At 46.4% G+C, this 24,698-nt stretch overlaps 1 non-coding gene across 1 annotated transcript; it reads left to right on the forward strand.

Moving 5' to 3' along the window:
- Positions 1-17,599: 17,599 nt before the first annotated feature.
- On the forward strand, positions 17,600-17,703 carry LOC118586426. Its single transcript, XR_004945320.1, has one exon. It is a non-coding gene; the product is annotated as a U6 spliceosomal RNA (small nuclear RNA).
- Positions 17,704-24,698: the final 6,995 nt, after the last annotated feature.

Consider the following 24,698-nt stretch of genomic DNA (forward strand, 5'->3'; position numbering starts at 1 on the left):
TATATTTGTGAGTCTAAGGTTTTATATCTAACTTATCTTTTATCATAACTGAGGAAATTATAACTATCTAGCCTTCAACCACATCAAAGACCTCAGAAGGATATAATATTACCTGAGAACCGGGAGAAGGATGTAAGCATTTTTTAGGAGTCTTGCAAGAGTAGACAGAGACAGCTGGCAGCCTGGACAGTCACCTAATGTTCCTTTGTAAAGTTGGGGCATTTGTCTTCAGCCCACAGGGATAGAGTCTCTCGGTCACTTCTCTCAGTGTCCTGTAGAATGTCTGGCAGTTTCCTTTGTGAAGCAGGAACCTGAAGGACCATTTTGAAAGCAAAGTACAGTGGTCACCTTTCAATGGGTCCTGCATGTCCAGGTGATCGAGCAGTCCAGGCAAGAACAGTTTCTTGCCCAAATGGCTATTTTTGCCAAGGTGAAGATAAACTCCATATGAAGTGTCTTCAATGCCCATCCTCCTCTCTGAAGTAAATCGGTGCTGCCAGGAGCAGACATGTCTCACTGTCCAGAAAGTCTAAATTTTAAATGCCATATTCTGTAGGTCTTTGAAGTATTTGAAGATTACCTATCTATGAAATATGTCTATGTATGTTTAGAAGACATAACTAACATGGCTACGAGTATGATTATCATAGATGACTAATTATTAATCTATTTTTAATTATCCATTTTAATTTAAAATGAGCTATACAAACCTTAAACACGAGTAGAAATATATACATAGTATAACAAAATTAACTAAGTTTGTATCAATAGACTAAAATCTAAACCAATGTAAAACATTTTAAACAAGTTGTTGCTCTTTAGAAGTAAGTTCCTTAATCTACCCTTTCATCCTATTATATCTGTATCATATCCCCTTTTCTTCTTTAGAAAGAGATCTCATTTATAATCAAACTGCTTTAAAGAAAAATATTGGTTTTTCTCTGTCCCACACCAGAGGGCTCTTCTGATTTGGGACACAAGAATCTCTTAACCTTTTCTTTTAGCAATATGTCTGGGTTTAGAGAAGGAGTGAGCCAATTCCATCTCCAAAGCCAGCTTGATAATTTTGGGAATGTGGGCGTAGTTTCTCTTACTACTTCCTGCTGGAGGGGGGCGCTGTATCTTATGGGGACACAAAGAAAATTTTAGGATTATAGAGTAGTCCATTAGGGTGAACCTCTGAGCCAGTTGCCTTGAAACCATTCTGGATGTCAGATCATCTGGGTCATGGTGTCATCGGAGACCTTTCAGGTGGTCTTGGCTGATCAAACCTGATGTATCTTAATCTGGAACAAATCCATAGCCTCTGGCTTTCTGTGGAAACAAAATCAGATACTCTTTTCCAAAGCATCATATCCTTATATCCAAATTTTGAAGTCAAGTTACCTTTAAAATTTACATATTTGTTTAACTCAACAGCTTTTATGATCAAATCTTTTTCTGTGGTTAAAAATCCCAAAGACAAGACAAACCAGATTCTCTGTGTAATATCCATCTTTGTAAGACTGAAATGCTGCTGTGGCTGCTGGCTCCACCCACCTCAGCTTCCCAACATGGTGGTGGTACAGTTTACCGCCAGCTCTGGGTCTGGAGCCATGTGTACCATCAACTATCAGAAGCAGTTCTATCAAAGCAGCGCATAGCCTAGAAAACTTTTTTTTTAACTGGCAAAGGCTAAATCCACCATGCAGCAGAGCAAAGTGCTGCTTGTAGACTCCTTATTCCCGCCACACTGCAGGTCAGACGCACACGCCAGGAACCCGCCATAGTAGCTCAAATTGGCAGGCTGCTGCTAACTTGAGAGAGACAACTAGGAAGCTGTTTTCAGCTCCGTTTTAGAATTTTTCTTCTTAGGTTTTAGGTGGAAACTCTTGCCAACACGTTGGGCGCCATTTGTAGTTAGAGTTTTCCTGCCTGGCCCAGTCAGGACAAATCTCTGTCACCCACCAGTCCCACAGTCTCTCAGACCCAACCAAGTAAACACACAGAAACTTATATTGTTTACAAACTGTATGGCCGTGGCAGGCTGCTTGTTATCTACTTCTTCTATCTTAAATTAACCCATTTCTATATTAATCTATACTTTGCCACATGGCTTGTGGCTTACCAGTGTCTTTACATGTTGCTTCTCATGGCGGCGGCTGGCGGTGTCTCTCCCCAGCCTTCTACTTCCCAGAATTCTCTTCTCTCTTGTCCCGCCTACACTATCCTTCCTGCCTGGCCACTGGCCAATCAGAATTTTATTTACACAGAGCGATATCCACAGCAGTCCCTAGCCCAGTCTTGACCAAAAGGTGTCCCCAAGGAGGTCTCCCTTCCAGTAGACCAAGCCGCTTGGCCCCAGGCTGCAGCTGTAAAAGGCTTGAGGAGTGTTGCCAATTGGTGAGCAGGAGAGGCCGCTGATTTGATCTGGAACTCCATTGGTGGATTTCAGAATTTAGGGTGCCGCAGTCAAGGTTCAGGCCTCCCTGAATGACATTTTCCTGCCTCTCCTCAATAAACATAATTGTAAATTCACATGGTGCCATCGTCTTGTGTGTCTTGGCTTTCTGACAGGCAAGAGGTGTTTTAGACTTGAAAAACCCAATTTTTTTTTTTGTTTGTTTGTTTTTTGTTTTGTTTTTTGTTTTTTGTTTTTTTGAGACAGGGTTTCTCTATATAGCTTTGTGCCTTTCCTGGAACTCACTTTGTAGACCAGGCTGGCCTTGAACTCACAGAAATTCGCCTGCCTTTGCCTCCCGAATGCTGGGATTAAAGGCGTGCGTCACCACTGCCTGGCAAAAATCCCAACTCTTTAGCCCTAAGAGATGGAGCTATCTCCTCCATCCCAGGTGAGCCGTGCTGGCCAGAGGAGCATTTGGCAGGAAAGCAGAGCCCAGGACTCTCTCTCCTGCCCTGGTGGTTGCACTGGGTTCCTGGATTCACTCGCAGGGGCTTTAGCAACTTCATGGCCTGAGAACTGAGGTGAATGTGGAGCCCAGGTCACAGGAAACAAAGTGTGCCTTGCCCTGGGATGGGGTGGTGGGCTGGGCTGGCAGGGAAGTGGTCTGGGTCCCAGGACTCCAACACTGCAAGCTTGAGCAAGGAGGAGGCTGTGTTTGCTGGGAAGAAACTCTTTTGATTGCATTTTGGGGAAAGAATGGGAAATGATGAAGTCAGTCCCCTAATTAGGATCCAGTGAGAGTCAATTACCAGAAACCACAACAGAGCAGGCGATCATGGAGGAAAGAAATGCATCCTCTTCGAGATCCTCCCAGCTTTGAGCAGGAGAGAAGAGGGCAGGGAGAGAAGCAGCATCCCTGAAGCCAATTCACAGGCCATTTAGAAGCTGGCCGTATGGTCTGGGGGTCGGGTGGGGCACAGAGCGGGGAATAATTCAGAAAGCAAATGGAGAAGCACTGTTTCTGGTGCTGCTGAGACTCGTGTCTTGCTGGATTCCGAGCTGCTCCCTGGCTTCCCGGGAGAAGACACGCAATGGCTCAGGCAGACAAGGCAGGTGTAAGCACAAAGCCCGCTTTGTTTCTCAGGATACTTATATTAGTTATCTATCGCTGTGTAACAAGTAGCCCAGAGCTTAGCTGCCTAGCAAGCAGGTGATTATTTCTTCTCACAGGGTCAGAAGGTTAGGAGCTTAGAAGTTAAGTGGTAGTGTTTTCTGGGTAAAAGTCTCCAGAGGTTTCAGATAAGCTGTCTTTTAGGGCGATAGACTTCTGTCTTCATTAAAGTTTTCTTGCTATTCAGAGACACCATAACCAAGACAACTCTTTTGTTTTTGTTTTTTCTTTTTCTTTTTTTTTGAGCTGAGGATCGAACCCAGGGCCTTTTGCTTGCTAGGCAGGTGCTCTACCACTGAGCTAAATCCCCAACCCTGTTTTTGGTTTTTCAAGACAGGGTTTCTCTGTGTAGCTTTGGAGCCTGTCCTGGATCTTGCTCTGTACACCAGGCTGGCCTTAAACTCATAGAGATCCGCCTGTCTCTGCCTCCCGAGTGCTTGAATTAAAGGTGTACACTCTTATAAAGTAAAACATTTAACTGGGGCTGGCTCATAGTTCAGAGGTTTAGTCCATTATCACCATGGCGGGACATGGCTGTCTATAGGCAGACACTGAGCTGGAGAGGTAGCTATGAGTTCTATATCTAATTCAGCAGACAGCAGGAAGAGAGAGAGAGACACTGGGCCTGGCTTGAGCATCTGAAACCTCGAAGTCCACCCTGGGTAACACACTTCCTCCAGCAAAGCCACACCTCCTAACAATGCCACTCCCTATGAGTCTAGGGGGGCCAAATACATTCAAACCACCACGGCATCTGAAGGCTTGACCTGGACTAAGGAGTCTGTCTGCTCCTAAAACTGACATGGCATTATATCATAAGCCAAACAGCCTTGAACTTTTCCCAGACTAGGGTTGGCCCCTATCCCAGTGCCAGTTAGAGAGGCAAACTGTGACAAGAAGCAGAGAAGGGAGATAATCCATGTGCATCCTGGAAAGAGGGACAGGTAATGGGGCCCAGTGACCTGAAGACCAGCTTCAGAGAACCAGCATGAGCTACAGTGTAAGCAGAGGGAGATGGGGAGCAGAGGGGAGAAGCTTGTAGAATTAACCAGTCCTAGTGAGTCTCGTCTGGCTTCCAGGTTCTCGATGCCATTCAAAGAATTGCAAAAGCACTCAAAGATCAAAGGACCAAGGGGAGCAGCAGGCTACTTTGGGGTCTCTCTCTCCCTTTTCTTTTTTTTTGGTTTGGTTTGTCAAGACAGAGTTTCTCTGTGTAGCTCTGGCTGTCTTGGAACTCAAAAAGTGGACCAGGCTGGCCTTGAACTCACAGAAATCAGACTACCTTGTCTCTTAAGTGCTGGGATTACAGGTGTATACCGTCACACCTGGCTCAAACTGGAATGTTTTTTCATACTCAATTGCTTCAGGGTCCAGACTACAAATTAATCAATGGCTAGTCATTCAGAGACCTCTTGCTTTCCATATCCCTTATATTGGTTGTTTTTCTTGCTGCTGGGACGACAAAGTATCTGACAAAGCTAAAGAAAGGGAGGCTTGTTCAGACCCAAAGTTTGAAGGTGCAGTGCAGCCTGGTGGGGAAGGCCTGGCCCAGGAGATTGAGACAGCTGGTCACTTTGCATCCACAGTCAGAGATATGGTGCTGATGCTCAGCTGGATTTCTCCCCTTTATTCATCTGAGTTCTCCCCCCCAACTCCCCCCCCCTCCTCCATCTAGAGATAGTGCTACTCATATTAGGCTGGGTCTTCCCTGCCTTATCAGCCCTGTCTGGAAGTGCCTTTCTAGACACACATAGAAGTGTATTCCCATGATGATTCTAAGTCCAGCCCAGCAACAGGGAAGATCAGCTACCACATTCCATCACCTAGCATCTTAAGTCTGCTGGTCACAGATACAGTGGATACCTGAGTGCTATCCTAGGTCCTAAGCCACGGCTGCCTTTTTTCTCTGACCCAAGACACCATCTTATGCTGGCGAGGAACACCACCTGGCCATCTGAAGACCCCCTGTCCCCTGAATATGGTCTCTGGCCTGGGGTGGTCCCCAGGGCACAGTCCTCTGAGAAGCTGGTCTATTTAGCATCCACTGTGTGCTACTGCCGCCTCCTGGTCATGTCCTGAATTTATCTCACAGAGTTGGCTTGGCTTTCAGTTTCTCCCAGGAGTTTCTGAGGTTTTTCAGAAAGAGCAGCCGGCTTCCCCCAGAGTGAAAAGTCCAGAGAGAGAGTGTGGCCATGACAGAGGTCTATCTAACAGGAAAGGGTATAGTCTGTATAGTCTAGTCACACACATAACTTCACTTCAGTTTCTATTAGAAACGAGTCAATCAGCCCAGACTCAAAGAGGTGATTTAGGTTTTATCTCCTCAAAGAATATCAAATAATTGTGGATGTGTGTGTCATCAGGGATTGAGCCCAAAGCTTTTCACAGGCTAAGGGCACTCACCACCACTGAGCCCCACCCCTACCCCAACAACTTCATTTTTTTGGTTATTGTTTATTTTTGTTTTGTTTTCTTGAGACAGAGTCTCATTGTGTAGCCTTAACTGACCTGGAACTGGCTATTTAGACCAGGCTGTCCTTGAACTCATAGAGATCTGCCTGCCTCTGTGTCTCCAGTGCTGGGATCACAGGTGTTATCACCACAGTTTGCAATCCTGTTTTAATAGTGATTACATATCATTTATTTATTTTGTATGGGTGCACATGTGGGAGTCAGAGGACACCCAGTGTGTGTGTGGGGGGGGGGGTCTGTCCTCTCTGTCCACCATGGAGGTCCCAGGGATTGTACTTAGGTGGTCAGGTTCTTTTACCCACTGACTCATTTCCTCAGATTGCCACAGAACCTCTCCTTTCACCTTATCCCTGCTCCCATGAGCAGGGCAGGTGAGGAGACTCAGCACAGATTGGAAGCCTCGCCTCTGCACAGCATTGTGGGCTCGTCTCCTCTCCCACCACTGTCCGGAGAGGTCCATCAAAGACTCATGCTTCAAGCCTGACAAAGGAGTTCTGCTTGTAGCTTCAGAGCAGCCAGGCTGATGCTTGTGGGGGAAATGGCAACTCCTCTCCCTTCATACATCCTTATCCTCTTCTTTAGAAAGTTAAAGTCTTAATCGTCACGGTTGATACAGATAGAAAATGCAAAGAACTTACCTCATTCACTAGTGAGGAACCCCTAAGATATTACCATCATTTTGAAAGCAACCCCCAAGTTTATTTTCAGGTAAGAAATGTCAAAGCAAATTTACAAATGGATTGGAGAGGTGGCTCAGGGGTTAAGAGCACCGAGTGCTCTTATGGAGGACCAGGTTCGATTCCCAGCACCCACATGGCAGCTTGCAACTGTCTGTAACTCCAGTCCCAGGGCAGCTAATACCCTCTTCTGGATCCTGAGGGCACTGCATGCATGTGGTGCACATACATGCAGACAGACACACACACATGCAAACACTTGCATACAACACAAGCAAATCAAAAATGTTTTTAAATACTTTACAGTCATTGCCCTCTGACCCCTGTGACTCCAGCATTCCCTGATCCTAGGTCCCATAGAACTGAAGAGGAAACTGAGGCTCAGCTTATGGTGGTGACGAATTGGAGCCCTGTCCTTCCTCTTGCCTCATTAGGAAGCCTCTCTCTCCCTGTTCCTTCAGCTCAAGCTGGGAACTAAAGAATGAGGGATTGGAGCCGGGCAGTGTTGGCACATGCCTTTAATCCCAGCACTCGGGAGGCAGAGGCAGGCAGAGCTCTGTGAGTTCGAGGCCAGCCTAGTCTACAGAGTGAGTTCCAGGAAAGGCACAAAGCTACACAGAGAAACTCTGTCTCGAAAAACCAAAAAGAAAAAAAGAGGGATGGGGCCATTAAGACAACTGGCTGCTCTTGTAGGGGGCCCTGGGTTCTATTCCCTGCACCCACATGGTGACTCATAACGTCTGCAACTCCAGTTCCGGGGATTCAACACCATCTTCTGGCCTCTGTGGGCTGCAGGCATGCATATGATGCAAATAGTTGCATACATGCAGGCCAAGCACACATACACATAAAATAAAAAAGAATGAGAGAGTGCCCTCTGTGCTCTCTGCACAGCAGAGAGGACACCTCTTCAGGAGAACTAAGTTGCTGGGGCCAGAAGACTCTTGCCTACAGTGACTGAAGGAGTTAATGGGTAGTGCTGAGAACCAACCTAATTACTACTTCCCTCCTGTTAATAAGGCCGTTAGTGTGAACACACTCAGAATAAAAAGGGCAGAAAAGCCATTATCTTGAAATGCCTGAGCTCCTACCTGGGCCAAGCCCTGGGAAGTCATTATGGGTAATGATGGGCTATTAAATGTTCTCACTTAGCTGCATAACCAACCAACAACTAGCAGCCTGAAGGAGAGGGCAGCTCTCCCACCCCCCAAGCCAGGAAATCAAGGGCAGCTTTCTATGTTCAATTCCCTTAGTCCGGGCTTTGCTCCCTCTCACTGCCCCCTACTCACGTTTCAGTGACTAGGTCCCCCAAGTTTCCTTCTGTTGTGGGGAACTCCAGAAGCCTCAGCGGCTGTCCTGACTCTCCATTTGACTGGAAGACAGCTTTACTCACTGGGAGAGCTGAGGGACTGTGGGGATGAAGAGGGAGACACGATGGGTCCCTGAATTATGGAGGGGAGGGAGAGGAAACATGACTAGGCAAGGTCATGAAGTGTGGCTGGTTTGGGTCTACAGGCAGTGGGGGACCGGCAGGTAGAAGAAAACCCTCTGGATACTCAGCTTCCTAAACTCTCAGATCCTGCATGGGGTAAGAGATGAGAGGCTCAGTCAGGACTCCAGTAAGACATCCACCCCGTACTCCAGCCACCTCTTGTGGTGGATTTAATATGGTCACCAAGTCCCTCACATGCTTCCCCTCAGAGTTAGGGTCTATTTCCTCAACCTTCCTGTCCATCTGGCTCTCGGCACTTCTTAGAGCAGTGGGATATAGCAGGAGGGATACTGTGTGAGTCCCAGGTGGTGGGGTTCAGGGACACACCACCCTAGGACAGGGAATCTTGTTATAAGCTGACAGAACCAGTAACAGGTTCTAGAACCTTCCTCTGTCCTTCTCCCCTGAGGCAGGTTATAAAAACCTAGACAAGATCTTCCTTCCTTCCTTCCTTCCTTCCTTCCTTCCTTCCTTCCTTTCTTCCTTCCTTCCTTCCTTCCTTCCTTCCCTCCCTCCCTCCCTCCCTCCCTCCCCTGCCTCTCTCTCTCTTTCTCTCTCTCTCTCTCTCTTTCTCTCTCTCTTTCTTTCTTTCTTTTTCTTTCCTTCTGTCTTTCTTTCTCTTTGTTTCTTTGTTTCTTTCTCTTTCTCTCTTTCTTTCTTTTTTTGTTTTGGTTTTTCGAGACAGGGTTTCTCTGTGTAGCCCTGGCTGTTCTGGAACTCGCTCTGTAGACCAGGCTGGCCTCAAACTCCAAGATCTGCCTGATTCTGCCTCCTGAGTGCTGGGATTAAAGACGTGAGCCACCACCACCACTAGGCAGGACTTCTTGCTGTCCCTTGAAGCCACTATCAGAACCTCACGTGAAAGAAACACCCTTATCTCTAAAGAGAAAGGGGTAGGAGAAGTTTCTAGATGTTACCATCAGGGCAGATGTTCTTTGTTCTTCCTTACTTCCTTCATCATCTACAAGCCTTTCATTAAAACACTCAGGCCTAGCTGGGCAGTGGTGGTGTACACAGGAGGGAGAGGCAGGTGGATCGCTATGAGTTCGAGGCCAGCCTGGTCTACAGAATAAGGTCCAGGACAGCCAGGGCTACACTGTCTCAAAACAAAAACAAAACCACTCAGGCTTACCAGTTGGGAGGATTCTTTATTTACATATGAGGCCTCTCATGTCACCCGGAACTTCATTAAATAAATATGTGTGTTTTTCTTTGGCTACTGGGACCTTGGCTGTGAGCCTCAGCTGGATGGGGAAAGCTGTTTTCCCTCCTGACACGGAACCAATCCCTCAGATAGTTCCCACACTTGCCACCCATCCATCAAGACCACAGCTCCTCAGACATAGTGTATCGCCATGCCAATCAGCTCTATCTGGATGGGCTGAGGTCAGCCTTCCAAACCTCCAGCTGTGCAGTGTGTGCCGTGGGGGCCTATTGCTTCATAATTCCAGCTCTGCTCAGCCAAAATTCCCTTTGCGGTCTCAGAAGATTGGGAGCATCTTTAATATCACAAGGACTAGCAAAGACAGTCCACATTGTCCCAGTCAGGTCCATGACCTCATGAATGTTGCCCAAGTCCAGTGCCAGCTCTGAGTGGGAACTTAGGGATCTGAGACCCTGAGAGAGGCCTCTGGCACTCTCTCATATTCCTGCATGATAGAGCTCTTACCTTCTGTGAGAAAAGCATCATTTTGTACTTTTTCCAGGAACAGTTGTTTTGTGCTGTACATCTGACCTGTGTAAAAATAGGATGAAATCTGAGCTCACCGCTGAATTGGACTAAAGCCCTGGTGGCGATTTAGACTGAAGCGCCTTTATAGCTCTGAATATTTCATGATAGTTGAGTTTAGAGTAGAATAACCAGCATTACTTATTAATGGCTGGTGGGTCACCCATCACAGGTATTAATGTATTGTGCTGCACAGTGTCAGCCAGGGGGCATTAGCTTCAAGGATCAAATCTAATGTGACACAATGTGGTGATCTCACTCACTCAGCTTTTGACAAACCTTCCAGAGACTCATCGTGAGCCTTCTGCTCACCACTGGGTAAGGGAGGGAAAGCATGGCCGTGGTGGTCCAGGCCCAGTGAGATGCAGCATTCCCAAGCAGAGATAGTACAGTAGCTCTCTCAGGTCAGCATTCTGACACAGGGGGATACCCGAGGTAATTAACATTGAGGGAGAGGAGGATTTTCTGTTTGTTTGTTTTGTTTTGTTTTTCTGCTCCTGGTTTTGAAGATTTTGGTCCATGAGCAATTGACGCTATTTCTTTGGCCTGTGATGACCCAGCAGGGGATGGCGGAGACAGGAGCAAAATCAGTCACATGTCAAAGCCAGGTAACAGGAAGAGGAAGGCTCCCTTCAAGGGCATGCCCTGCTGCTGCGCCCGCCCCCACACAATGACCCAAGCCTCCTATCATGCTGGAGCATCGCTCATTGCTCAGCATCACTACCCTCAAGGTTGGGATTTGAACACATGAAGCTTTTCAGGACACTTACTCAAACCTTAGCACCACCCGTATCCATGACTCTGTCTGTATTTTCACCTATGTGGCCAACTGTGATCTGTACAATACAACATGGAAAAGGGCTGGAGAGATGGCTCCACCGTTAAAAGCACTTGCTGCTTTTGCAGAGAACCTGGGTTTGGTTCCCAGCACCCAACCACTTGTAATTCCAGTTCCAGGGGATCTGATGCCCTCTTCTGGCCTCCACAGGCACCTGCATGCATGCGGTGCTCATATAAGCAAGCAAGCACTCACACATACATATACATAAAAATAAAACTTAAAATGTTCTAAAGATATGGAGAGAGAATTCATCTAACCTTTATTATAGTATATTGCTTTAATTGTTTTATCTTTTATTACATTTATTTTATTGTGTATGTACAAGAGTGGGCAAGTGTGTCATGGCACACAGAGATCAGAGGACAATTTGTGGAAATGGGTTCTCTCCTTCAACCATGTGGGACCTGGGGACTTCAGTCTTCAGTCTTGGTGACAAACACCTTCACTTGCTGAGCTATGTCTACGTCCCAATTGTTCTATTTCGTTAGTAGCCGCCGTTGATCACCTAACTGAGCCTAGATTATAAATTAAATTGTATAGATATAGGGAAAAAAACCAGCTCACACAGGTTTGCTGTGTCAGGTCTCTGTTGGGAACTTTGGAGTACATGCCCCGCAGGCAGGAGAGACGCTGTTCGGTCTCGGTTTGGCTCGGAACTCAGTGTGGATGGCTTCAACAATGCACGGAAAAGAAGTAAACAGGCTTAGCTGTATTAGAGGGATTTACAGTGACCGAGAGAAACTCGCTGGCCTAAGCAGCTCTCGTGGGTCTTGCTGGAATGGTATTTTCACCCTCTTGAGTCCCTTCCCTTGTCAGACCATTCAGCAAGCAGGGCTCTGTGCAGGGATTCAACCACCCAAGGAACTCTGGGTATTCTGAGCAGGACCGATTCTGGTTCCATAGAGGAAAATCAAAACTACTGGAGGGGCCCAAGTGAGAGAATTCCTCAGACCTTGTTCAACTGACCTGCCTCTGAGGCTACCAATACAATTATCAGCCCAGACTTGACCTTTCTTTTTTCCCTTCCTTCCTTCCTTCCTTCCTTCCTTCCTTCCTTCCTTCCTTTTTTTTTTGGTTTTTCGAGACAGTGTTTCTCTGTAGCTTTGGAGCCTGTCCTGGATTAGCTCTGCAGAACAGGCTGGCCTTGAACTCACAGAGATCCACCTGCCTCTGCCTCCCAAGTGCTGGGATTACAGGCGTGTGCCACCACTGCCCGGCCAGATATTTTTTTATTAAGTGATTTAAACATTTGAGACATTGCTGTTGCTGTTGTTTGGATTTGTTTATTTGCTGGAGACAGGGATCTCCCGTAGCTCAGGCTGACCCTGAATTTCTGCTCTTTCTGCCTTAGTCTCCCACATGCTGAGATTATATGTGTGTGCTACCACAGGTACCTAGCTGTGGTATCTGGAATTTTGAGACATGGTCTTGCTATGTAGCCCGGGTTGGCTCCCAGCTTGCCATCTTTTTGCTCCAGCTTCCCTGCTGCTGGGATTGAATGTGTGCTCCACCATGGCCTGCTCCTCTTCATTCTTGAAGATATTTTTGCTGCATGTAAAATTTTGGGTGGGGTGGTGGTGGGAGTTCTTTTCTTTTGGCACCTGAAATTGTTTTTGGTGAGTGCTGCTTTCATTCAAATAGTTTTTCTCTGGCAGATCCTGCTGTTTCTCTCCTGCTGATTTTAAGACTGCTCTTTGTCTTTAGAAGTTTGACTATGATGTGTCTTGGTATAGATTTGGGAGGGATTGTCATACTTAGGGGTTATTTGGTTTCTTAAAGCTATAGGTTTATGTCTGCTGCCATATTTAGAAAATATTGGACACTGTTTCTTTCTTTTTCTTTCTTTCTTTCTTTTTTTTTAAATTTTGTTTTGTTTTTTTTCAAGGCAGAGTTCTCTGTGTAGCCTTGGCTGGCCTGGAACTCACAGAGATCTGCCTGGCTCTGCCTGGGATTAAAGTGCTGGGATTAAAGGCATGCACCACCACCGCCCAGCGCTCACTGTTTCTTTAAGCCCCTTTTCCAGCTGTGCTTTCTTTCCTGATCTATCCAGAAGTCTGTTTCTCTGGGTCTTTCCCTGGTCCCTCTGTCTGGCTGTTGAATTCACCCACTGAAGTGTGTGTGTGTGTGTGTGTGTGTGTGTGTGTGTTCTAAAATTTTTCCATCTGGCTCTTTTTCATTTTAACCACGCCCGTGATTGCTCACTAAAACCCTGATATGATGGCTGCAAATGAATGCATTGCTTACCATGCATCAGATTTGATTCCCAGCAATGCAAAGCCCCAAATGGAAGCAAAACTTTTGCCAGATAGTTCTAGCATCTATGTTACCTCCATTTAGGTTTTGGCAATCACCTTGTCCGAAGCATCAGGAAGATGCTCACCAGCATTGCCACCAGCCACCCATACACCTTCGGATCTCCACCCGTAAAGCCCAGCTCAGAGTTCAAAACTCCCCAAGAATCTTATGCTGGGAGAAGGAAAAGATGGAAGCCGTTGCACAAGTTGCTACAGGAGCAACTTGCCTGCCAGGAAACCATTTTCACAGTTCTGACAACTCAGGACCCCTTGCAGGACAAGGATGAGTCAGCGGTAGACAAGCGCGCCCCAGCCCAGGACTGTGTGGTTATCACGGCTCTTGGCCCCTGTTTAAAACTAAACCTCACGCCAGCACCCTGAAGATGGATTCCCTTTGCCTGTTGCTCTTCCCCATATGGCCACACTGGCTCAAACTCTCTCTGTTTCTCCTCTAGCTGGTATGTTGAGCACAGGCCAGGCCTAGCTTGCTGCAGTTGCCTGCACTGAGGCCGGTACCCTAGAGACTCTGCTAACAGGTCTCGTCCTGTGGCTCTAAGTCACATCCGTGATGTAAATTACATCCGTGGATGTAATTTCTAACAAGATTTAAAGATTAAGCAAAGCTTAAATTTGAAGTAGACTTTGAAAGGAAAGTAAAAACATATGAGTCAGTTGGCTTATCTCTAAGGAAGTTCCTTCAGCAAATGAGGGAGGGGGGTGGGTTTATGAGCCCCATTGTTTAGGCTTTAGGGATGAAAGAGGGTGCAACTCTGCTCAAGTCTCAACTACAAACATTGTGGCCAAATAAGCTTAGATTGCTTCACTTTCTTGTTTACCATGACTTTAGGAACTGTCTCTGGCGGCCACTTGAATTGTATCAGCTGGGTTGAAGTTTTTGACTCTCAGACAGCAGGAAACTAGATCCCAGGGTTAGGGGCCTCTTTCCTGTCCCAAACCCTCCCTTTCTTACCTATCTTGTCTCAATCTTTTCTCACTCACGTGGAGGTTTTCCTAGATCATGGTACAAGGGATTTTTTTTTTTAATTTATTTTAAAGTTTCTCCATGGTGAACTATTTAATGTTTATTTATGCAAGGTTGTAACATGTGTTTAGTGCTCACACCAAGAGCCCACACCGAGTGCCCACACTGAGATGCTGGAGTTTAAATCCTGTGCCCGGTGTGGTCACAGCAATGTACACTAAACTGTTAAGTTGTTTATGTTATTTGAGTGCACTGAGAAGCAGGCTCTGGAAATTGGGGTTGCCTTACTTCCCACTTCAGACCCAAGCATGTTTGTCTCAAAATGTCTTGCCAATCTGTGGCAGGGAGAGAGAACAGCAAAGCAGCTCACAGGTAAAAATGTCACATCCTTCAAAGTCAGAAGGCAAGTCAGTGCCAACAGAAGTCACGATTCTTTATTGATGATATGAGAGTCCCTAGAGTGGGAAAGAGCAGCCAGAAGCAATTCCAGCTGACTGTCTCGACTTCCCCAATAGGTTCCTGCAGGATGTCTTGAGCATCTGAGTCAATGATGTCATTCGTTCTGTCTATCACCTATCCCTTACTATTTATTTTTTACTTTGTGTTGTGGTATACTTAATAAACTTATTCAAAAGCAAAATTATAAATCCTGTAGATCATTCTGTGTAGAACAGTCACACTGAATGAGACCTTGGTTTTTCTTTTGGCAGGCCCTCTTGGCTAGTGGTATTGAAACAGAGACCCTAGAACACTGGACCCTAAAGATGTAAAGTTCCCTGGAAATACCAAGCCGGAAGAGCAAAGAGCTCCAAGCCTTGGCTCAGGGCTTGGAGCTGACCTCTCAAGAGGAGATTCACAGTTCTGACACTTTGCTCATAGTCAACACTATGATTTCTGGGCTTTGGATTCAACTTTTGCTAAAACAGTCCAATCAGGAGAGGTAGGGAGAAATCAGGAGTCCCTCTCATTTTAGTTAAGCCCAAACAGAAAGAACTTCATCTTCCTTTAGCAATTTCTGTTTCCTAATTTCTTTGGAATATGGGGAAACTGAGGCAGGTTTGTGAATGGAAGTGCTCAGCAACAATGTAAGTGGGTTTTGATGGAAATGTGGACTTTGGGGTACAATGTTCTCTAACTCTCCAGTTGCAACAAGCCTCCTGAGACATTGTCATAATTGGAGGAAGGAGGGTGGCACTTTGATGTTATCCAAGGCCAGCTTCCCCAGCCAGTCTCTGCTGACACTCACAGCTGGGAAGAAAGGATTCAGGCTCCTTCCTAGGCACCTGCTGAGTTTTATCATGTGCTCCTCATATGGCCTGGCCGCCATCGCCATGGGGAGGGGGGAGTTCTAACTCACCACTCAGTGTCCACAGCCTCTACCATTAGCAAGAAGGGGAGGTCACTTCGCTCTCTCCTGGTAGGGTGAATGGAGTCCAGCTTTTCCAGGTCGGACTGTGTGGGACGGGGTCATGAGTTCAGCACTGCCCAGGGTGGGTGTCTCCTCCCCACACTTGGCTGTTCTCTGAGTGTACCCTCAAAGGGAGGTGTGGCTGCCTTCTCATATCCCAGCAGCGCTGCAAGTTTGGGCCTTCTGCTGCTGTGGATGACGCTAGGCTGGCAGGATTGCTCAGTGCATCCAAGTGCTTACCACCCAGCTGGTGACCCAGGTTCTACCCCTGGCTCACACATGGTGGAAGGGGAGAAGAAAACTAACTCTTGCAAGTTGTTCTCTGACTTCTACACACACGCTTGGCACATGCACACTCACCCACACAATACCCCCCCCCCCCCCCCAGTAAGTAAGAAATAACATATAAGGCAGAAGGAAAGCAGGTCGCTCACTGCTGTCACTCAGGTCCTGGGGCCACAGGCAGGTGTGCTTTCCTCTTACCACCTGTCAGGATCCTCCTGTGTTAGCTCTGTCGCGATGCCTCGAGTTGATAGCTGTAGTCAGACACAGGGGTTGGTGTTGCTGAATCGTTAGTGAGCTCGATGACTTTCTTATTTGGTTTAGATTTTGTTCGTTTGTTTTTTCATTTTTCGAGACAGGGTTTCTCTGCGTAGCTTTGGAGCCCGTCCTGGAACTTGCTTTATAGACCAGGCTGACCTCAAACTCATTCGCCTGCCTCTGCCTCCCGAGTGCTGGGATTAAAGGTTTGCACCACCACACCCAGCTAAAAATAGATAAATATAAAAAAAAAATTAGTGTTGTGGACTATTACTTTAAGAACGTAAAGGTGTGTTACATTTGTTTATGCTGCACTTGTTTCATTATGTAAAGGTGTGTTGCTTTTGTTTGTTGCTGGTTCACCTTGCCTGCCTAAGGCACCTGATTGGTCTAATAAAAAGCTGAACAGCCAATAGCTAGGCAGTAGAGGGATAGGTGGGGCTGGGGGCAGAGAGAATAAGTAGGAGGAATCTAGGCTCAAAAGAAGGGAGAGGAGAGAAGGAGGGAGAAAGAGAGAGAGTTGCCAGGCAGCAGCCAACCAGCCAGACACAGAGTAGGACACACACAATGAAAGATAGGTAAAAAGCCCTGAGGCTAAATGTAGATGAATAGAAACAGGTTAAATTAAGTTATAAGGATGGAAAGATAGATCAGAGGTTAAGAGCACTGGTCGTTTTTCCAGAGATCCTGAGTTCAATTTCCAGCAACCACATGGTGGCTTACAGTCATCTATAATGAGATCTGGTGCCCTCTTCTGGCCTGCAGTCAGAACACTGTATACATAGTAAATAAGTATTTTTAAAAATATTTTACTTATTTTTATTTTATATGCATGTATGTCTGTGAGGATGTCGGATCTTGGAATTACAGTTAGCTGCCACGTGGGTGCTGGGAATTGAACCCAGATCCTCTGCAAGAGAAGTCAATGCTGTCAACTACTGAGACATCTCTCCAGCCCCCAATAAATAAATTTTTTCTTTTCTTTTTTCTTTTTTTTGGGTTTTGTTTTGTTTTTTTGTTTTCTGAGACAGGGTTTCTCTGTGTAGCTAGCCCTGGCTATCCTGGAACTCCCTCTGTAGACCAGGCTGGCCTCGAACTCACAGAGATCCGCCTGGCTCTGCCTTCTAAGTGCTGGGATTAAAGGTGTAAGCCACCACCACCTGGCTTTAATAAATCTTAAAAAAAAAAAAAAAAAAAAAAGTTGTACGAGCTAGTGGGATAAGCATAAGATAAGACTGAGCATTCATAACTAATAATAATTCTCCATGTCATGATTTGGGAGGTGATTGGCAGCCCAAAAGAAAGCTGGCTACAAATTAACCTGGTAGTGGCTACATAGAGAAACTCTGTTTTGAAAAACCAAACCCCATCCCTCTAAAAAAAAAGTGTTAGTCTTGCTTTTACTTCTTTTGTATTTATACCCAGAATGGAACTGCTGGATTACATAGCTCTCTACCATGCCAAGTACATCCCCACCCTGGTACCAGCTAGACTAGTGGGTGTGAATTGGCTTTGGTTTGCATTTGCTTGATGATTCCTGATTGGTGCAGCGTTCTGTGTCCACGCTGACACTATGTTTATCTTTGGAGAAATACCTATCTTGTACTTAATTTTAAACATATTTGGCAACAATATACTAGAATTGGAACTATAAAGAGAAGATTAGCATGAACCCTGTGCAAGGATGATACACAAGGATGATATGCAAATTTGTGAAGCATTCCACATTAAAAAAGGAAAAAAAGTATACAGAGACCAAAGTCAGTGGACGGTCAGACACAGTGTAACCTGAGGCCATACCAGCAACTGAAAGTGGTTCTGTGATATACATAGAATTGAAAATTGAAAATACCTGCTGGGAGGTGGTGGCACACTCCTTTAATCCCAGCACTCAGGAGGCAGAGCCAGGCGGATCTCTGTGAATTCGAGGCCAGCCTAGTCTACAAAGTGAGTTCCAGGGCAGGCACAAAGCTACACAGAGAATCCCTGTCTTGAAAAACAAAAAAACAAAAAGAAAGAAAGAAAACACCTGTGTATGCAGTTCATTCCTGTCTTCCGTTATAAGTAGAAACTAATTAAAAAACCCAACCTCTTCACTAATAACTGGTTCATTCTCTATACGACATGAAGTGTTCTTTTGCCTGGTGTGGTGGCACAGCCTTGTACAACCTGGGTTACACAGTAACTCCTGCCTAAAAAAAAAAAAAAAAAAAAAAAAAAAAAAAAAAAAGGCCTTTTCTATAGAAAGAAACAACTTTTTTCAGTTTCTATTTTTAGAGCTATTTGTTTGCAACGTTGCAGCTGTTTTGAAAACAGGCGATTCCAAACTATTCAGAGTTCTAGAATTTCTGATGGGCCTTATCGCCTGCTACCATGTCTGTCTGCATGGGGACGGTTTTATACTTTTTAAATTTGACAATAAAATATTTATTGCAGTTTCTGTCTCCCTGCTTGACAATGAAAGCCCGTTTTAATTGTTGGTGTTATAAAGACCGAGTTGCTAATAGATGCATACTAATGATCTTTCCAGAAAGATCCTACAAAAATTAGAGTCTTATTAAATGCACTTAAAAAAAATGTTTGCAGTTGTGAAGGTTGGTTCTTTAGAAGATGAGAATAACCGAGAGGAGGAGGCTGTAGAGTTGGGAGTGGATGTTTTATTTGCTCAGCTGAGCGCAACGACTCAGGGACTCAGGTTGAGGTCCAGGGAGTGGGGAACAGGTGCGCTTTTACATTCAGAAGACAGAGGTTCCGGGGTCGCTGGCGTGAGGATACCTGTCCCAGGACACGTACTGCTGAGACTGCAGTGTCCTTCCCAATCACTCCAGGGATTCTTCCCTTCTGCTTTTCCCCGGGACGGGAGGGGCGATCGTCTAGTTCTCTGGCCCTGAGGCGGATGGAGGGTCCTCGCCAGCGCACAGGTGGTACTCCCCGCTCCCCGCCCCCTCCCACTCCCAATCCCCCCCCCCCCCCCCGATTTCACAGCAGGCAACGCACACTGGGTTCCGTGCTGCGCTCCTGACCTCCGGCGTCTGGACACGCAGCGCCCCCTCGCGGCTGGACCCACCTGGTGCCGCGACCTTAAACCCCTGCGGGAACCGCTCAACCCGGTCTCCTCTAACGGAGGACACCCTTGCTGGTTCTCGGTGCCAGGAAGGGTAGCTTGGGGTCCTGAGTGCATTTGTAGCACAGATGCAGTCGGATCCGAAGCCCCCAGGAGCGCGGTGCTTGTCTTACACCTGATTTGCCCTGGGCTGGCTTGTTGTGCCTGAGGTAAAGGCAAGGTAAGAACCATCTTTCACTGGGCTCTCAGAAGATGACTTAGGTCCCCCTGGTCCAGAATTAAGGGGGAGGGGGACCAATAAACAGTGCTGAGACTACTAGATATCAGTAGACCAAGGGAAAAACAAATGAATACAAACTCCCAACCCTAGTTTCACAGTCAGCATATTGTGCAAAAATTAATTTGTGATATGTTGTAGGCACAAACACAAAAGCTATATTTCTAAAGCTTTAGAATGGGCACATATCTTGTAGTGTACATTTCCATGTTTTTATTATCATTATTTGTTTATTATAAGACAGGGTCTCTCTATATATATAGCCCTTTCCGCCCTGGAACTGCTATATAGATCAGGCTGGCCTCGAATTCACAGAGGTCCTTCTTCACTGGCATTAAAGGCAGGTATGACCATGTCCAACCACTCCTGTGTTTATTGCACCAGTATTTACATTAGCTGAGGTATGCAGAGGTAGCTCTTGGAACACATCTTGTAGGATACAAAAAGTACTAACAAATTTAACTGTTTTACAAAGTAGAAAAATTTGATTTGATTAAAATTTAAAATTTGTGGACTGAGAGGATGGTGGCTCTATGGTTAAGATCACTTGCTGCCCTTGCTGTCAACTGGAGTTCAGTTCCCAACATCCACGTAGGCTGCTCATTGGCTTGTCTCCATTAACAGCTCAATCTTTAAAACATCAACAATGTCATGGTGAGCCATGCCTTGAATCCCGTCATTGGGGGAGCAGAGGCAAGCAATCTCTGGGTTTGAGGCTTCCAGGACCTCACTTTGCAGCAAGTTCTAGGCCACCCAGAGCTGCACAGTGAGAGCCTGTGAAAAGAAAGAAAGAAAAGGAAAACACTTTGGGGGGGGCAGGGGTAGGGGCCGGCTGGAGAGCTGTCTCCATGGGAAAGACATCTGCTAAGCCAGGAATGGTGGCACATGGCTTTCATCCCAGCACTCAGCACTCAAGAGACAGAGGCAAGTGGATCTCTATGAGTTCGAGGCCAGCCTGTCTACACAGTGAGTTCCAGAATAGAAAAAGAAAGGCATCCTCTAGAAGACCCAGGTTCAGTTCCCAGCACCCATACAGCAGCTCACAACTGACCTTAACCCCATTTCTAGGGAATCCTACTTGACTTTTTCTGACTTCCTCAGGTAGTAGACATGTGTGTGCACACACAGATACACACAGGCAAAGCAGGCACACATATAAAGTGAAATTTAAATTAAATAAAAACGTGAAAATTAATTAATTAGCTGATTATAGTGGTGCACACCTGTAACCCCAGCCCTCGGGAGGCAGGGGCAGGCAGATCTCTGTGAGTGACAGGAAGTGTAGGGCTGCTGTGAGGAAGAGTTGTGAAAACAGAGACAAATGTAGGGATGCCCTGGCTTTCTCAGGCAGGCCACTGTTTTCTGCTTTTCCAAGAATTGCACTGCAGTGAAGTAACCTGGGATTAGGCACACAGTGGACTCTAGCCCAGGGCATCCTTCCGTAGGCAACCGGCTGCTTTCCAGGCACTGTCTGAGACACATACCAGCTGTCTTGCAGCAAGCATTTCTGTGGTTATCCTCTGAATATCAGCCAGCGGGTGAACGTTTAACTCCGGAAGCCCCAGCAAAGTGCTCACTCACCTCAGTGGCAGGACTGGTGTGGAGTATTACTATCCTGGGATCAGCACAGGAAACAGGAATACAGGTGTAACCAAAATAGGTAATGTAGCTGGACAGAGGAACTGGACTTTCTAACATTTGTTTAAAATGTTAATGACACTGTATAGTTCCAAGCACCGTCCCAGGCATTTGCTCCTAATCTTTCACAGGAGCAAAACACAATCATCTGCCCACCACAAACTTTAGGGGAACACAGTTCATGAACGGTGAGAAAATGTCTCAATAAGATCTGCCTGTAGGGCATTTTCTTGGTGATTGATGAGAGAGGGCCCAGCCCACTGTGGGTGGGGTCACCCCTGGGCAGGTGTCTTGAGTTCTATAAGAAAGGAGGCTGAGCAAGCCAGTAAGCAGCACTCCTCTATGGCCACTGCATGAACTCCTGCCTCCAGGTTCCTGCCCTGTTTGAGTTCCTGCCCTGCCTTCCTACAGTGATGGGCTCTGATGGGAAGTGTAAGGCAAACAAACCCTTTCCTCCTCTACTTGCTTTTGGTCATGGTGTTTCTCCAGAGCATAGTGACCCTGACTAAGACACTCAGTGATGTGGAAGGAACAGCAGTCTTAAGAGTACAGTAAGGTGTGGTGACTCACACCAGGACTCTTGCAAGCACAAGAAAGGCTGAGGTAAGAAGACTCCAGAGAGCTGGGTGTGGTGGCTCTTGCCTTTAATCTCGGCAGAGGTAGAGGATCTTTCTGAGGATGAGACCAGCCTGGGGCTACAAACAACAGTGAAAAATAAAATACAACCAGAAAAAAGGAAAAAAGACCACAGAAAATATAAGGCCAGTATGGGATACAGAGTGAGAAGCTGTCTGGAAAACAATGAAATCCTAAAACCAAAATGAATAACAACAACAACAAAACCAAAACAATGACTAGCCTTCACTATTTGATCCGCATGGTATTTCAGGAGATGTGTTCCTGTTTTTCTAGCTGTTCTCCGGGTAGATGGGGAGGACCTGGCAGTGAGCAAAACGAAGTCTGAGCACCTGCAGGGGCTGGTCCCTCAGGCCAGTTGTAGTTAAGGGCTGTGATGAGACCAAGCAAGGCCAGGCATAACAACATCTTTAAACAGTCTGGGGAGGGCTAAGAAAGGTCTGAAGAACATTCTCAAGCAGGCTGATTAGTTGCCATTGATAAAATAAAATGAGTATACATTATTTGTGAAAATGAACTATGGAAATCCATTGCTAGTTTTTTGTTGTTGTTTTGTTCTGTTTTGTTTTGTTTTTTGACAGAGTCTCTACATAGCCCTGCCTGTCCTGGAACTCACTCTGTCGACCAAGCTGGCCTTGAGAACTCTCAGAGATCCATCTGCCTCTGCCTCCTGAGTGCTGACATTAAAGACATGCACCACCATGTCCAGCTTCATGTAGTTCTGACAGCATTTTACTCTACATCTACCAGGGTTTGTGAGGCAGGAATAAAGGAAATGAAAGAGCCTTGGGCAGTCAGCTGTTTTCCAGGCACTGTCTGAGACGCAAATAGTAACAGCAGTATCAGCTTCCTCCGAGACTGACAGCATGGCCTTTCACAAATGGTCCGTGCGTGGTTAATAATACCTTTCTGAAGAGGCCAGCAGCACTTACCTTGCTCAGACAAAGCAAGAGAACTCCCAACACAGGAGAAAACCCTGTGGGGATTTTCTAGGTATGCATTTGTTTTTAAATTTTGTCACTGAGTTCATGTCCAGACATGTCATGCTATGCATGGGGAAGCCAGAGGATAACTTTGGGGGCCTGGTTCTCCCCTCCAACCATAGGATCTGAGTGTTGAATTTAGGTGGTCAGGTCTGTGCAGCAAGTGCCTTCACCCTCGGAGACATTTCAATGGCCCAAGAAAAATCCTCCTTTACAATTTAAATAGCCCAGCCTGAAGCCAGAAGGTGAAAAGAAACACTGTACATCCAAAGATACAAGGAGATCTCTCTCTCTCTCTCTCTCTCTCTCTCACGCACACACACATTTTTTTTCCCCTAAGACAGGGTCTCTCTATGTAGCTCTGACTGTCCTGGAACACTCCATGTAGACAAGGCTACCCTTGAACTCACAGAGATCTTCCTGCTTCTGCCTCCTGAGTGCTGGGATGAAAGGAATGTGCCACCCTGCCTGATGATATATATATATTTTTTATTTAATTTTTCCTCTGAGACAGGGTTTCTCTATGTAACAGTCCTGGCTGTCCTGGGACTTGCTTTGTAGACCAGGCTGGCCTCAGACTCTGCCCCCCAAGTGCTTGGATTAAAGGCGTGTGCCACCACCGCCCAGCGAGACATATTCTTTAAAAAAAATACTTTTATTTATGTGTTTGTGTGTGAGAGTGTATGTGCGAATTTATGGGTCATGTGTCAGGAGGTGCCCATGGAGTCCTGAAGACGGTGTCGATGCCCTGGAGCTGGAGTTACAGGCAGTTGTGAGCTGCCTGACGCTGGCGCTGGGAACTGGATGCGGTCCTCAGGAAGAACAGTAAGTGTTCTTAACCACCGAACCATCTGTCCAGCCTCTGAGTTTTATTCTTAAATACACTGATCCCCCCCCCCCAGCCCGCCCCCAGCCCGCCCCCAGCCCGCCCCCCGCCCGCGTACTTGCTCAGAGACTCTCAACTAAGCCCGCTTTGTGAGTTCCACCTGCTTTCTGTGTTCTGGGCAGGACCTGCTGCAGAAACTATGAAGGAAGACTTCACTGGATGGCTTGCTCAGCCTGCTTTCTTATGCCACCCAAGGCTACCAACTGGAAGTAGCTCCGCCCACAGTGGGCGGGGCTTCCCAATCAATCATTAGTCGAGAAAACCCTGAGGGCTTCACAGGCTTGCACTAGTCTGACCATTTTCTCAATTGAAGTTCCTTGTTCCCAGATCACTATACCTTGTACCAAGTAAATAAAAAACGAACCAACACCCCTTCCTCAAAATCTCCACTGGAGCCTGGGTGTACACACCTTTAACCGGCCTCGGAAAGCAAGAGAAGGCAGATCTGCCTTAGCTCAAGGCCAGCCTAGTTTCCATGGAGAGATGGCTCGGCAGTTAACAGAACATGTTGATCTTACAGAAGACCCAGGTTGGGTTCCAGCATCCACATGGTGGTTTACAATCATCCGTAACTCCACTTCTGGGGCATCAGGATTGATGTCCTCTTCTAACCTCTGAAGGCACTAGGCATGTACATGGTACACATACATACATGCAGGCAAAAACATATACATAAAGCTAATTTTTTAAAAGGTTTATTTATTTATTATGTATACAGTGTTCTGCCTGCATGTGTCCTTGCTGGCCAGAAGAGGGCACCAAATTTAATTGCAAGTGGTTGTGAGCTACCATGTGGTTGCTGGGAATCAAACTCAGGACCTCTGGAAGAGCAGTCGGTGTTCTTAACCACTGAGCCATCTCTCCAGCCCAAAGCTAATTTTTTAAAGCTGAAGATTATTTTGCACATGCTATGGTGCATAATCAGAGGTCAAAGGACAACTTGCAGAAGTTGGTTCTCTCCTACCATGTGGGGCCTGGGAACTGAAGTCAAGTTGCCATGTTTGGTGGCAGGTGTCTACCTGCTGCCCCCCTTCCTTCCCCCCCCCCTTTTCTTTCCTTCAAGTTTCTCTGTGTAGCCCTGGCTCTCCTGTGTAGATGTAACTGTCTTGTTAAATAAGAAACACAGAACCAGTTACAGAGTTAAAAACCAAGAGGTCCTCTCCGCAGAGGAAAGACAGCAGAAGCAGTGAAGGGTAAGGCTCTCAGCTATTGCTCTGACCTCTTG

Source organism: Onychomys torridus, chromosome 6 (assembly GCF_903995425.1).
Source record: "Onychomys torridus chromosome 6, mOncTor1.1, whole genome shotgun sequence".
NCBI classification, from domain to species: domain Eukaryota; kingdom Metazoa; phylum Chordata; class Mammalia; order Rodentia; family Cricetidae; genus Onychomys; species Onychomys torridus.